At 41.1% G+C, this 12,108-nt stretch overlaps 1 long non-coding RNA gene across 4 annotated transcripts in view; it reads right to left on the bottom strand.

The window, feature by feature from the left end:
* LOC102550087 (uncharacterized) overlaps positions 1-12,108 on the bottom strand; it is a 42,288-nt gene that overhangs the window by 25,081 nt on the left and 5,099 nt on the right. The window lies entirely within an intron of this gene.

Raw genomic sequence — 12,108 nt, 5'->3', positions numbered from 1 at the left:
AGACCTTTGAAGGGTGCGTCATGTCCCCACCCCTTCTCGTCTCTCTCTAGATGCCACGAGTGATAGACAGCTTCTCTTCCACACACGTCTGCTGTGATGTACTGCCCGGGTCAGCTTCCATGCACCGCAATCTCTGCCTTGCTCCTGTTCCCTGGTGCGAGGGATGGAGCTGGGGGCTCCACACACACTGTCCCAGGCAGGCTTCTGCCCCTGCTTTCCTCCGTCAGCCATGTTAGGTACTGGAGCACAGTGAGGAAAGGCTATTGAACTGGGTGCCGCCTCCTGAACTGACTTAGTGTCTACTTTCTGCACTCCTTTCCTCGTGCCTCTTCCAGATCATCGTTCCTTAGGGCAAATAGTGTCTTCTTAATCGTATAATCTCACTGCTTAAAAATCACGAGTTCTTTAGCCTGGCCGGCTACTGCTTCTGGAACTTGCACCAAGTCACCCTGTCTCATTCCACATTGTCCCTTCATTGATTCCATGCACTTAGTCTTTATGTATGCGCTCTGACCACGTGCTCATGAACACCCATCTTAAGCCTATCCGTGGAAAGAAAGGTTTTCTACGCGAAGCTCCATAGGACTTTAACGGAAATTTTCTTGGGGCCCATCATATATAGCAATATATAACCGGCTCTGCCTCATAGTGTGACCTCTTTGTATTCTTCTCTACTTAATGCTTGTTGAATAACTGCTTAGAAGTTCAATAAGAAGAACTGGTAGCAAGAATGGCTTGTTAATCTAGCAGCTTGGTAATGTTTGCCCTAACTATTAGCATGTGCCAGACAGACACATTAATTAACAAATCCCACAGCATTTTCATTTTTTCAGAGGAGAGTAAACGGATTATCACTCACAGAGCATAAACAAATTATTCAGTTTCCTTCAGAAGTTTCAGTAACTGCTCTGTCAGGTGTCAATGCCACACAGGACACAGTTAAAACAGAGGCTGAGATGGATACCAGGCCATCAGCTTCCCCTCCTTGAGATGGGTCAGGCTTGCATCTGTTCACCTATACTTAGTATTCTGTCTCTGTCCCAGCTCTACCAGCCAATCGACTTTCTCATTCTGATGCACAAAACCAAAGGCAGCAAAGGAAAGTGCAGTCCTGGCCAGCCTTTTACACAGTCGGGGCACATAGAGGCCCCGCCCACCCCATCTCAAATTTCACTTTCAAAGAATTTTTCAGACTGTTATCTGGATATTCTCCAAATAACAAGATTTACTTTAAGCCCTTTAGACACTGCCCTAACATTTTCTCTTTCATCCACTGACAACCTTGCAGAAAACTATGAACATCGGTTAAATAAGTACTTTTCTGGGCCTGTAGGTTTAGGCCTAAAGAATTAGATATAATGAGAATTTGACAACCTCATTCTATAGCTGTTACAAGAACAGGGTGTAATTTAGTTCGAGAGGAGAACATCCATTTTTCTTGCTCAAAGTTGTCCCTGGACTATAAATCCCCACCCCAAGCCAGCCTTGAAAAGGCCAAGTGTGAACAGAAGAGGTAACAGTGACAAGGAAGGAGCCTCTTTAAGACGGGAGTGAGAAAGATGCTCAGGTTTCAAAAGCCTCGGGGACATTCAGAGACACTTTGGGGTTTATGGGAGAGCAGGGTGACTTTAAGCCTCATATAAGTTTCATGTCCTTTCTGGATCTCTACAGAGTGATTGACATGGTTGAGGTCATGACTGAGCCTTTCAGAAGCAGAACTCTCCAGAAGAGGCCCATTTTTGTCTCTTAAGTAATAATATACAAACAGAGACACACTAGCTCCTCATGTGCGGTAGAGCTTTTGCAAAGACTGAAGATAGAACATCTCTCAGAATCTCTACAGGAGTCATACTGTTCCCAGGCTGCTCCTCCATAACTGTTCCACTAGAGAAAGGCTACAACACTGATCATAAATATAACTTCTGTTCTAAGTCAGAGAACCAACTAGGTGACCACAATTGTAGCTGATATTTATACTCACCAATTCAACCATATTCCAATCTTGCCTAATAGTCTTCTGTAGGCTTCACTCTGGAAAAAACTAACTATCCTTAGTGTCCACTTCAGCAGCAAATACACTAACAGTTGGATAAACTGGCTTAAAATATGTATCAGTGGCTAGATTACTACACCACAAAGCACTAAGTTCAAATTCGGTTCTCAGTACACCACAGAGTTACTACTTTGAGTTTATTTCTTGTTTCCAGGCTTACGAAGGGGACTATTAAGATCCTGAACTCAAAGGTGGGTTTCAAACCAAACTAGAATAATAATCAATGAATATGCAAAGTCTCTTGGCATGTTTCTAACTAGGCACATTTGTTTGTACCTAAGTTTAAGAATACTGGAATTCAAATTAGTACCTACTTTTTAAAAGGCATTTTGGAAAGACTACAACTTGTAGTAATTATGTTAGGGAAAAGGTTCTTCTCACTTTATGTCAGAATTTTTTTTGATATAAGAATATTTTATATTCACATTTTATTTTGTCTTTTTTTTTTTTTTGGAAATGAGGACTGAACCCCAGGGCCTTGTACTTGCTAGGCAAGCGCTCTACCACTGAGCTAAATCCCCAACCTCTATATTCACATTTAAATTAAATAAAAATAAAGATGACAGTGCCTAAGTATGTGTATACACATGCTGCGTGTGTGTGTGTGTGTGTGTGTGTGTGTGTGTGTGTGTGTGTGTGTGTGTGTGGTTTGTAGGAGTCGGCCCTCTCCTATCATGTTATATCTTGGGATGGAACTCAGATGTCAGGCTTACCACCAAGTGCCCTTACCCTGAGCCATCTCAACAGCCTATATAGTTTAAGTTCAATCCTCCTTTTGGAATGGCAACACGGGGCTGGGACTGCAGCTCAGTAGAGAGTACTTGTGTAGCATTCGTGAAGTCCAGCACTATGTCAGGGACATATTAAAGGCTTTGGTGTTCTAACAGCTTCAACAGAGGGACACATAGTCTGTGTTCTTCATATAAGACATAACAGTTTAAATAAAAAATCTCTAGGTCACTTTTGAAGCACTTTCAAGAAGACCTCAAATGACTGTGAGGTTTCACTCTGCCTTGTAGTGCTGAAGGAATAAAAAGAGTCACAGGAAAGTCTGCTTCAAAGTCTATACCTAAAAGGTGCCAAGTAACCATCCTGGGCTTCTACTACAGTCAGAGCCAGAGCACTGCGAGGGAAAAAGAACGCTGGGAGGAAAAGCCAACCAAAAACGGTTCAGCCTTTAAAATATGACACTAATAAAATCTTTTAATTCTCTCCTTCAATTTTGTCCTCTGAAAATATACCACAAGACTGCTTTGAGTTTCCTGCAAGCATAACCCATTGTTCATTAAAAAAAAATTACTGGTTGCATTTTTATATAAAATCTTTGGGGCCAGCAAAGTGGTTTAAATGAGACGATGTTTGCTGCTATTCCCAGAATTCACCTGGCAGAAGAGAGAACCCACTTTCCTCGAGTTGATCTTTGCCCTTCACAGGCATGCTGGGGCATGTGAATCTTCCAAAAGATAAATATACAAAGAACTTGGAAATTTCTATTTTATCATTTTCATTCTAAGCAAACATTGTTGTGGGGGCTCCATCACTGGCTCAGGCTGGTTTACAGCTATCTGTAACTGCAGTTGCGTGGGACTCAGTTCTAGGAATGCACATGGTGCGCATACACACATGCAAGCAAAAACCTTATTGATATTATAAAATAATTTTTAAAAAGTAAAACATTTTGGGGTTGGGGATTTAGCTCAGTGGTAGAGCGCTTGCCTAGGAAGCACAAGGCCCTGGGTTCGGTCCCCAGCTCCGGAAAAAAAAAATTTAATATTGATAAAATTAACAAATGTAACAAAAATTATTTCACCTCATTATTTTGCACAATAAGGTCAAATACAAAGAGATTTCATCAAGACTATGATGGCTTAGAGACCCACAGCTGGACAATGAACAGGGTGAAAGAGGAGTGCTCAGCCCTGAGTGCACGTCTTCATCATACTCTTCCTCTCAAGGCTCAGGGGAAAGGTGGCTGAAGGACTCTAAGAGCTAGAAGTGGTGGGGGACCTTTAGGAAATAGCATTTTCCAAACACATCAGGCCTAAGAACTCACAGACTGTGACAGCATGCACTGGAACTGCAGAGGTTAAGGGCAGGCCAAATGCCACCAATGAAATGGGGAAATGGCCTGTAAGTCCCACTTCCAGCCAAGAAACTATTTGAAAATTGATAGCTGCTGAGAGAGGGGAAATCAATTTTCTTCAACGGAGTGATCATGGGATGATCAACCACACTCCTGGGCAGGTCCCAGGAGGTGGGGAATGGAAAAGAATGTGATAAAATATACTGTACAAAATTCTCAGAAAATAAATACAAATTACAAAATAAAAGACTGTGATAGCCTCACTCAAGTGTAGTTAAAATCAGATGAATTCATTTTTTAAAAGAAAGATTTATTTTAGTTTTAATCATATACATGTGCCCACAGAGGTCAGAGGCATCAGATCCTCATAGATTTAGGGGAATAGCCAGTTTTAAGGCGTGGCACTGGGGTGTTCTCCCCCTCCCATCATCCTGTGGGCGAGCTGGGGGGTCCTGTGGTCAGGGTCCTCAGCATTGGTGTTCCCCTGCTGGGTCTCCCCGCACCCTCAACCCCCAACTACCCATCCCCACCCCCCGCCAGTGCCTAGCAGCCGAGATTGTTGTTATGTTTATTTTGGGGGTTCAGTTGATCATACAGTATTCTGTCTTAGTTAACAGAGTGGGTTCCACACCAAGGCCTTCTAAGATAATGCAGTTACAGTGGCAGAGCTTAGAAACGCTGTTTCAACAGATGGTCTTCTAGCATTTGAGAAAACAATTAAGGTCTTTTGGCTGCCTCTTGACTTTCTCTCTGAAAGCAGATCCTGGAAGTTCTCTAAAGTCAGTCTTCAGAGGTGGACTGGAGAGGTCCAATTCCCAGCACCCATATGGTGGCTCACCAGTGTATGTAACTGCAGTTCTAGGGGAGCCAGCGCCCTCTTTAGGCCTCCGTGGGCATGGCGTACTCATGTAGTATACAGACAGGTAGGCAAAATACAAATACACATAAGATGAATAATTATAAATTCTTTTTTAATTTAAAAAATGTTGAGTTGCTCATCTTGGAGATATCTTTCCTTTGTCTAAAGAGAATGTATGAAGACACTGGAAAAAATATGAACAAATGGGTCTTGCTATATTGCTGCCCTGAGTTTATGAGTATATTATGCCTCTGGTTTTCCAGTCACATTTCTGCATGGCAGTCCATGAAAGCATGAGGATTCCCAAATTTCTGATGACCTCTGTGTAACATAAAACTGACATTAGATAAATGCATATGTTTTAGTCTTGGAAGCCTTAGGATTGGTAAGGAAAATACTGCTTTTTCTCCCCTACACTTAGTATTTGGCTTCTTCAGTCCTGAAAATCCATTTCTGAGTCTCTTGGCTTACATGGAGAAATAGATACAAATTAGGTTTCCCTTTATCTGAAGCTTGAGCAGACTGCTAGTATTCCAAGTTCAAAAACTACTTGTGGGGAAAGGTTTTTATCAAATCCAAACACAGAAACAAAGGAATAGACTCTGTAAGACACAAAAATATTTCATCAGGAGCACAAGGGCTAGCAGGTGGCAAACAGGTGCCAGAGACAACCCGTCAGGTTTCTGTTTGTACATGTTCTCTAGGCTGGTGGAGCCGAGTGTGGCCTGAGCTCTGTTTATAGTCTGCCTCTGCTCTGCGGCTGTCTGGACGGACGGCTAGCCATCCCTAAGATCTGCTTCTCTCCCTCCTCTGTGACACAAGTGTGAGCTGAACATAGAGTCGCCCTGAATAAACGCTTCTCGGGCTCTGGTGAATTAGCCATGCCACTGACCCCAGCTTTGGCTTTTGAAATGTAAGTGAACTGTCCTATGTATGGGAGCCTGAGAACCTTCTGTAAGTTCCTAATCACTGGAGATTGCCTGTGGTCCCTCTTCTCTGGCATTCTTCCACATCCTTACCCAGAATATGGATCACCTTGGATAGCGAAATTGAAAGCTGCTGTTATGAAAGAACCAAAGAGCCATGGAATGCCTGGGAAGGCCCATATCAGTTCTGACTTCGTACTTTGGACTCTTAAAGTAACAAGCAAGAAGTTGGGCATGGTGGGACACTTCTGTGATCCCACCACCCAGGAAGCTGAGGCAGGAGGATTGAAAGTTCAAGACCAGCCTAGGAATGTAATGAGATCCTGTTTCAGTCAACACATCCCCCTCCAAAATCATCAATCCTGCATACGTCACTGCATTTGGGGTTTGTTGTCATTTATGGGTATATGTAACACTAAAGACTTTAATAACTTTAAGATTCACTGATTTTGAGGGCTTAAGGTTAAAAGGCTGCCACTCGATAACATTCTGCTCCTGTAGAGAACCCAAATACACACACACTGGGTAGCTCATACTCACTTCTGGCACCTGTACTCACACACACAGACACACTGTGCCTTCCCACATGCACACACACACACACACACACCACACACGGGGTGGGGGTAGAGGGAGGGAGAGAAAGAGTGAGAGCACAAAATAGACAAAAATAGACATTATAAAGACAGGCAAGATGGCTCATCAGAAGCATTTGCCATGTAATCTTGACAGCCGCCTGCATTTAATTCTAGAACTCAGGGAAAGAAGAGAGAACCTGACAGTTGTCTTATGACAGTGTCTCATGGTTTCATGGCACACACACACACACACACACACACACACACCCCTGAATTCATAACAAATCACACACACATGCATATACATAATATAAATGCATATATACACTAATACATAAAAAAATCAAATTTAGAAAATAGATACTGCAGTGAAAATGCAAAGCGAGGTCTAAATTCCTACCCCAGCTAAGTTTCTAACATTCTTTAAGGGAAAAGATCAATATGTAAATTACAGTAGATACGAATCAGCACCTGTGCTCACAAGAGCACAAGAAGAGCCATTTTACCTATTTAATGACATTGAGTACTAGCCAAAAGCTAGCATAAGAGCAAGTATGACTGCTACTAGACTAGTTAATTTTTATTAAACATATAAAAAAGAAAATTTCTATTCCCTCCACATACTCAGTAGATGACCTCAGCCTTATCAGCAAAGGTCAGGAGCCTTCCAATGGGAAGCCGCTCTGTGCTCTATAGTACCAAATTTCCAGATCTCTCCCACCTGTCCTCTTCTGGCTCCCTTTCTGCATTACAAGGCCGTGTCTCTCCTACACAAGTGCAGAATCTCTACCTGTGCTTTCGGTCCAGCAATACAGACTCAGGACGTCTGTACGGCGACCTAGCCTGTCTTTCTTCTTGTCTTTCTTGTCTTCTCACCAGGATTGTCCCTATTGTTTCTAAATGGCCTTGTTTTCCCCAAAGGTCCTGGCTAATAATCTCCCCTCTCTGAGTTCTCAGTGTGCCTTATTAGTGCTTGCCTGGGTGAGGCTTTTTTAATCAGGATGAAGCCAAATCCACATTCCTTTATGTCAATGTCCTCATTTCGAGAGAATAACGCAATGCATCCGAATGTGCTGCAGGATTTTTCTAAATCCCCTACTCTCAGGGTTGTGGGCGCACACTTAGATATTTGCATAGTTTTTAGGATTTTGTCTCCTGTATTTGTAGTTTTCAAATTGTATATAAAGCTTTATGAGAGCATTGCTGAGACATTACAATCGCATGCACACACAGTTACTTCTAACTGCATTATTTGCAACAATGTGTTTCTCTCAAGAGTTGGCCAAGATTTCTTATGCTAGATGTTAGTTTAGCTCTGTACATGGAGTCCATTACCATGGAAGTTAATAATGCTATTTTAATAAGAGAGGGGGATATGGGAGAGGAACGTTAGATGCTCTATAGTTACTGTGATTTGTTTCTCTGTCTGTCAATCTATTTTTATTTATGCATGCCATATTAGGGATTGGACCTAGGGCCTCAGGAATGCTAGACATGCACTGTACCACTAAGCTACACCCCCAGCTCTGCATTCTGAATGCTGTGTGATTATGTACTTCAGTAAAAATCAATTGAATTTGTTTACCCCACATAAGGAAAGATTCTAAAGTAATGAGAGAGAGAAGATATGCTTCTGATTCTAGCTCATCGGAAGATGTATTTTAGGAGCAGACTTTCAATTACATGTCTTCAAATAACAATTTAGCTCAGGCAGTGAGAACGGCTGCTTCATCTGAATTTTGTAATGGTTTCCTGATTTGTTGTTGCTTAAAGCGATTACATAAAGGCAGTAAATTCTCAAAACAATGGAAATGTACTACTGAAAGGTTCCAGTGGAGAGTCCGTGCAGACGAAGTTTCAGGGACAGAAATAATGTAGGGTGCCTATGGGTGTGTAATGGGGCGCAGGGATCACTGTGATTAAACTGACAGCTATCATTTACCTGATGCACAAGCAGCTCTACTGGCCCTGTTCTAGGAGTAGCATCACAGGACAGGTACTGTGTTCAGAGGTTCTTGAAAGTCAACCACTGGAAAGAATATGCAATGAAATTCCAGAACTCTCTGGCAGAGATGACCATGAACTCCACAACAGCCCTACAAAGATGATTTAGTAGAAAATAAAGGGAAAAACTTGAAGTTTTTATAATTATCTATTGACTTGAGTTTATACTAGTGTTTCTCAGGTTATCTTTGATGGACATTTTCTTTACTTTTTGGTTAAAAGTTAAAACACTACTGCCTGTTATATTTATAAAATAATATCAAATACTGAGGTAGCATCAAATGACTGTAAATATTTCAAGATCCACTTGCTTTCTCACTAATCTTCTCATGGAATGGCGACAATCTGTGGACCCATACCTGGCTGTAGCTGACAGCTTACACTGATGTCACCTTCCAGCACAAACCAAGGATGAGAGAATCTGACGACTTTACCATTACGTCGTGTGTTTCATTAGCACTTTCTCCTTGAAGCTAATACAAAATGGGAAGTTTTCCGTCAACCGATTTCTGCCTGCCTTCTATTTACAATTCTGTCTTTTCTTTTTTAAACAAATGGAGGGAGGATACTGGGGCTCGAACCCAGGGCCTGCTAAATGCTAGGCAAGACCTTTCCCTGAGCTACACATTCATTATGACACACTCAAATATTTGACTGAAAATTTGTGACTGAATCTTTAAATCATAAAAAATAATTTTCAAGTGAGAAAATAAAAACGATTACTACAAAATCAAGCACACACACACGTATATAGCATACACACATGTACATACATACTCATACATACATAGACATCCTCGCACATCCATGCGCACGTATACTCCAGAACAGCAGAAGACATCTTCGGTTATCTGCCACAGAGAATTATTTCAAATATTAGTTAAGATTTGTCCTTTTATGAAAAGCTAAATGCTTTTCTATTTTTTGAGAAAGAAATATTCCTTGAAAATGTTTCCTGTGCTTAGGATTTATTTTTCTCTAGTAAGCAAATAGAGTTTATTGGAAGTTAGAAAAGGAGAACTATCTTTCTCTAGTGTGTAGCAGTCAAATACAGTGAGAGAAAGCGTGTTATTTGAGAATGATATGGGAAGTCTGCTTTCATGTTACAGCAAGAGTAAAAAAACAATGCTTTTGCCAACACTGGCTAAAGATATGACTTTTTAAAAAATCTCTCTGTGCAAAAATTATCTTTTTAAAAGGTAAAATTAAATGTTCATGTGTGTGTGAGTTGGCAGAAGAGAAGTCAGGCTTCAGGGTTCCTGTTCTTACTGATGGTATCCGGTGAGGAAGCTTGGAGCTTGGGCCAAAGCAAAGAACCTAAACAGGAAGGACCTTGGTTTTCAGTCCACACTGTGGCCTTTAGATTGCTGAATGAGTGGAGGACAATGAAGCAGTCAGCAAGGGGACCTGTACAACTCCCAGTTTCCCTCGCTACCACGGACATGCCTACCATCGGTCCCCTACCACAGATGCTGGCTAGTCACCGGTACTGACTCTGTCTTTGGAAATCAGGACAATTAAAACATTAAAACTGTCATCCAGTAAAGAGAAAATAAAGGGGAAGAATGGAGATTCAAATTATTTATGTAAAAGTGTCTTGCGATCATGTTGCTGGGAATGAAACTTGTTTGTGTTCTGAAAGGGGATGGCACAGATATGATGGATGGGATATGGGGAAAAGTTCAAATATTAAAGGGAGGTGGCCAGGTATGGTGGTGCGTGCCTAAAATAAAATACCAGTATTGGCAAATTCAAGATAGGCCTGGATTATATAATGAGACCTTATCCTAAAATAAACAAACTTAAATGGGTGTAAGAGGAAAGTGTGCGAGAATTTCTGAGTATCATAACATCCAATGCAAATTGTGGGCAAATTCACAAAGGTGTGCTTAACGGCTGAGATCAACAAGTCTCTGTGTCTGTTTTCTCTGCAGTGGTATACTGTAGAAAAAAAGAGAACTTGTTTGAAACTTTTAAATACTATTTGATGTAATTCTTATTGGCCTTAGAGTAGTAATTTGTAAGGCTCTACTGTTTAATATTGACAACTTTGAAAGTCACTGAAAAAAATTAAATGGCAATTTAATGTTAACAGCTGCTTATGGTTATCAAATCCATCAAGACCCTTCATGAATATATTAACACAAACCCACTAAACTACTGTTGCTGTAGACAGCTTGGTATTTTAAAAATGCCTGGTGACAATAAGGACACTATTACAGGAAGGGCCCTGGTCTCAGCTCACTGTTTTATATTGACATAGGGAAAGAAACCCAGACCTGTCTTACTTCTTCCCAGACCTGTCTTACTTCTTCCCAGACCTGGCTTACTTCTTCTATGTTGCAGAATTTCTGCTAACTTAACTACAAAGAGATCTCTAGAAAAGTGTTGGAAAATATTGCTTGACCTAAATTTAATTTACTTGCCACAATAAAGAAATAAAAACAAAAGCCATGTAATAGAAGTAGCTTATCTGAATAAAGGTTACAGAAAAGTCAGCAAGTAGTTCATACTGATATGCAAGTCTGTCTTTTTCTTTTTTTTTTTTTCTTTTTCTTTTTTTTCAGAGCTGGGGACCGAACCCAGGGCCTTGTGCTTGCTAGGCAAGCGCTCTACCACTGAGCTAAATCCCCAACCCTCTGATATGCAAGTCTGAAAAACAGTCATGAGCTTAATCAGCAAGGTGGCCATGTCCTTCGGTATCTTTTCACTAAATGTTGACAGGAGATTGTGCACTGCATGACATATGTCCACAGACACCTTGCTTGCTTCACACAGGGAGTCTTAGAGCCATTCACTGGAAGAATCATATAACATAAACTACAAAATATTGTCTCAGTTATCTTTCATCCAAAGCTACATTTTTTGAGGGAGGCATACTGGGAATCGAACCTAGGACTCCACATTTACTAGGCAAGCACTCTACCACTGAGCTATATCCCCAATTTTTGTTTTTTATTTTTATTTTATTTTTATTTTAGATAATATCACTAAGTACCCAGGCTGGTGTTAAATTTTAGTCAACGTAGGCCATGAACTTACCACTCTTCTTTCTCATCTCTTAAGTACCTGGAAAAAAAGGCTTGAGGCTACCAGGCCTAGTTTGCAGCAAAGTCAATGCAGGTGTCATAAGGCATGGCTTCACAGACCAAGGTTTTTCATGTAAACTCTTAATGAATTGGTAGAATGTCAGGGAGTGATGATCAGGGCCATCTTGAGAAAGGAGGGCTAGAGAAATTTAAATAAACACAAGCAGTCCAGCACCTTACCCTTTCCTGAAGGGCAACTCTTCCTAACTCTGATTTGAACACAGATAAAATAGAATTTTCCAGATCAGCCATCATGCCTCTCGAGCAGAAAGAGAGACTTGGACTTAAAGAGTTAAAGGGGAGGAAATATTTTTCGTGTACTTGTTCATGTTCAAACTGACCATATGAGGCAGAGCAGTAGTAAAAGAGTTCACACGGAGAGGAGGACCGATCATTAAGCTTTAGGTCATAATGAAGAAGTATTTCCATCTCAGTGTATCTAGAAGTATTTACATCCTAGTGAGGCTTGGGGACTAAGACTGATGAGTGACAGAAGGTGACATGGGTTTAGGTTCC

Source organism: Rattus norvegicus, chromosome 4 (genome assembly GCF_021556685.1).
Source record: "Rattus norvegicus strain SHRSP/BbbUtx chromosome 4, alternate assembly SHRSP_T2T, whole genome shotgun sequence".
NCBI lineage: Eukaryota > Metazoa > Chordata > Mammalia > Rodentia > Muridae > Rattus > Rattus norvegicus.
The sequence above is the reverse complement of the archived record's forward strand: the minus strand, read 5'-3'. Positions and strand labels throughout refer to the sequence as shown.